Source organism: Bos grunniens, chromosome 4 (genome assembly GCF_055505025.1).
Source record: "Bos grunniens cultivar Pamir isolate PY7600 chromosome 4, Bosgru_T2T1.0, whole genome shotgun sequence".
NCBI lineage: Eukaryota > Metazoa > Chordata > Mammalia > Artiodactyla > Bovidae > Bos > Bos grunniens.
Genome location: NC_141168.1, coordinates 112452886 through 112456530, shown reverse-complemented (window position 1 = coordinate 112456530; position 3645 = coordinate 112452886). Strand labels below are relative to the sequence as shown.

General features: G+C 37.3%; 1 pseudogene; it reads right to left on the bottom strand.

Moving 5' to 3' along the window:
• Window positions 1–2029: 2029 nt before the first annotated feature.
• On the bottom strand, window positions 2030–2128 carry LOC147374703 (U6 spliceosomal RNA; annotated as a pseudogene).
• Window positions 2129–3645: the final 1517 nt, after the last annotated feature.

Genomic DNA, 3645 nt, shown 5'->3' with positions numbered 1-3645 from the left:
ATTTGTTTCTGTTATATATCAACTATTTTATTCTCTTTGATTCAATTAGAAATGGAATTGTTTTCTTAATTTCTCTTTCTTATAGTTTGTTATTAGTGTATAAACATGTAACTGATTTTTTAATATTGATTTTGTATCCTGCAAAGTTATTGAATGCATTTATTATTTCTAACAGTTTTTGGTAGACTCTTTAGCATTTTCTTTATATAACATTATGACATCTGCAAATAGAGACAATTCTGACTTTTTTCCTTCTTTCTTCTTTTTTTTTTTTTTGACTGCCTGTTGTGGCTTGGACTTCTGGTACTGTGTAGAATAAAAGTGGCAAAAGTTTCAGATCCTAGTAGAAAATCTTTCAGTTTTTCACCATTGCACATTTTAGCTATGGCTTGTCATATATGTTTTAGCACATACACCATGTTCAAGTGGGCTTTATTCCAGGTATAAGGATGCGTCAGCATCCACAAAGCAAGCCTTCATTTGTCTTTGTTTAGGCCATCGTATGTCCCAATTTGCCTGGGACACTTTTACTTTATGCTTGTTTTCTTAGTGTAATTAAAAATAGTGCCCCCTCAGATAAGCTCATGAAAACATGTTCAACATCATTAGTCATTAGGGAAATGCAAATTAAAACCAAAATAAGATACACAGTCATTAGAATGGCTAACGTAAAAAACATTGATCATAACAATTGTTGGTGAGCATATGGAGAAAGTATAATTTTAATACAGGGCTATGTGACATGAAAGTGTTAGTCACTCAGTCGTGTCCATCTGACTCTTTGCAACCCTTGGGACTGTAGCCCACCAGGCTCCTCTTTCCATGGGATTTCCCAGGCAAGAATACTGGAGTGGGCTGCCATGCACTCCTCCAGGGTGTCTTCCTGACTCAGGGATCAAACCAGCATCTCCTAAGTCTCCTGCCTTGGAAGCCAAGTTCTTTACCACTAGCACAACCTGGAAAGCTCTCCTTAACACGGGACCTCTAGGGGATTCCCAATAGCCTCTTAAAAACTGAAATGCATCTACCATATCACCCAGCCATTCCACATGGAGATGCTTATATAAGAATGAATACATATGTTTGTACCAAAACTTTTACAAGAATGTTCATAGCAGCTTTATTTATGATAACTCCAAACTGGAAACCCAAACATCCAACAATAGGAGAATGAATAAACAATCATGATTTAGCCATACAATGGAATATTACTCAGAAATCCATATGAAAAAAATTGTTGATACATAACATACAATGTTTAAGAATCACTATGTGGAAAAAAGTCAAACAAAAAAGCATGTAGTGTATGATTCTTGAAACAACACATTAACAAAATGAATTTTAAAAGCATATTATCATCTCAGTAGATGCAGAAAAGACCATTGACAAAACCCAACCTCCATTCATGATAAAACTCTCAGCAAACAGTGTATGCTGCTGCTAAGTCACTTCAGTCGTGTCCGACTCTGTGTGACCCCATGGACTGCAGCCTACCAGGCTTCTCCGTCCCTGGGATTCTCCAGGCAAGAACACTGGAGTGGGGTGCCATTGCCTTCTCCAATGCATGAAAGTGGAAAATGAAAGTAAAGTCGCTCAGTCGTGTCCGACTCTTAGTGACCCCATGGACTGCAGCCTACCAGGCTCCTCCATCCATGAGATTTTCCAGGCAAGAGTACTGGAGTGGGGTGCCATTGCCTTCTCCCAAACAGTGTATAGAGGAAACATATTCAACATAATAAAGGCCATATATGACAAGCCCATAGCTAAAATGTGCAATGGTGAAAAACTGAAAGCTTTTCTACTAAGATCTGATTCTGTCAATATAAAATTCTATAAAACACAAATGTAACAGAAACCAGATGAGTGGTTGTCTGAAGATAGGGAAGGTAGGGGTAAAAGGAGAAGTTACAAAGAGATACAAGGAAACTTTTTGAGATGGTGAATATTTTTATTATTTTGTGGTGAATAGTTTCACAGGTATATGCCAAAACTCATCAAACTGTAAATTTATTTTTTATTTTATTATTTTTAAAATATGGAGTGCTCCACAAATTCATGTCATGCCTGCACAAGGCTCATGCTAATCCTTTCTGTACAATTTTAGTATATGTGCTGCTGAAAGAAGCACAAACTGTAAATTTAAATATGCACAGTTTATTGTATATCAATATACCTCAAGTAGCTGTTAAAAAATAATGCCACCTTGCATTCTCAAAAATATTTCAGTTTAGGGAATTCCCTGGTAGTCCAATGCTTAGAATTTGATATGCTTACCGCTGGAGCCCCACTTTGATCCCTGGTTGGGAAACTAAGATCCCAGATGCTGTGCCAAATACATTTTTTTTTTAAAAAAGAACATATCTGAGCTTGGTTGGTCATACTCTATTCCTTAGTCTGGGTACTGATTTTATAGATTTTTAAATCTGGTTATTTCATAATAAATCTATTTCATAGATATATTCAGTTTTTGAAAATCCACTTTTCTATATATGTATTAAACTTCAAGCAAAAATTCCCCCATAAAAGGACCTGAAAGAATGTCTGAGGGAAACATGCAGAAATTGTCCCAGCTGGACAATAAGTTATAGGCTGACCCTATTCTTTGCCTGGAGAAGGAAATGGCAACCCACTCCTATATTCTGGCCTGGAGAATTCCATGGACAGAGGAGGCTGGCAGGCTACAGTCCATGGGGTCGCAAGAGTTGGACACGATTTAGCGACTACAGAGAGAGAGAGAAAGAGATTATTCATATTTTTATTTTTTCTACTGTAGAGAAAAGAAAAGTAAGATTTAGGAACAGTTTTCAAAAGGCCACAGAAATAGTCAATATCTCAGTGTAGACTTCAGCTAGGTTTTGTTTCCTGAAAAATCTAGGTGCTTTTCTGTGCCTTTCAGCTCAGTGAAAGAACTGGCTTATCTTTAACGAAGGTTTGTTATGTTAAATAATAATTAGCCTTATTTTTTTTATAGTCACTACTTATATACATTTATATCATAATGCTTGATGATTTATGTTATATTCCTTCAGAGCTGAAGAATAATACTCATTTCCATTTTTATAGCAGGTTTTGGAACACAAAGCAACTGACCCCTTGTCAGTTAGTACGACAGCACCGATACGGTTGTCAAGACAAGGAACTGTAATTTTAAAAGATTTTAAGGAAATGAGAGAACTCCCTACTAGAGGAGAATGTAATTCTGATTATAGAATGAAATGACTAGTAGAGAAAATAATACATTTACTAGCATTTCGAGGTACAGTGAATACTTAAGGAAAAACTCCATGAGCTGATGTGGATTCTTATGAGTCTTGGTGGCACCATGTGTGTGCTCAGTCATGTCTGACTCTTTGTGACCCTTTGGACTGTAGCCCGCCAGGCTCTGTCCATGCGATTCTCCAGGCAAGATTCCTGGAGTGGGTTGCCATTTCCTCCTCCAGGGGGTCTTCCTGACGCAGGGATTGAAGTCTCCTGTATCTCCTGCATCACAGGCAGATTCTTTACCCACTGAGTCATTGGGGAGACCCTTTTGGTGGCTGCAACTCAGTGTAAATCTTTTCTCTTGGAAGATCTGTGATTACCAGGGTGAAAAAAAAGAAACAAACAAACAAGTTTTGGTATCAAATAGCAATTTCCTTACTATTA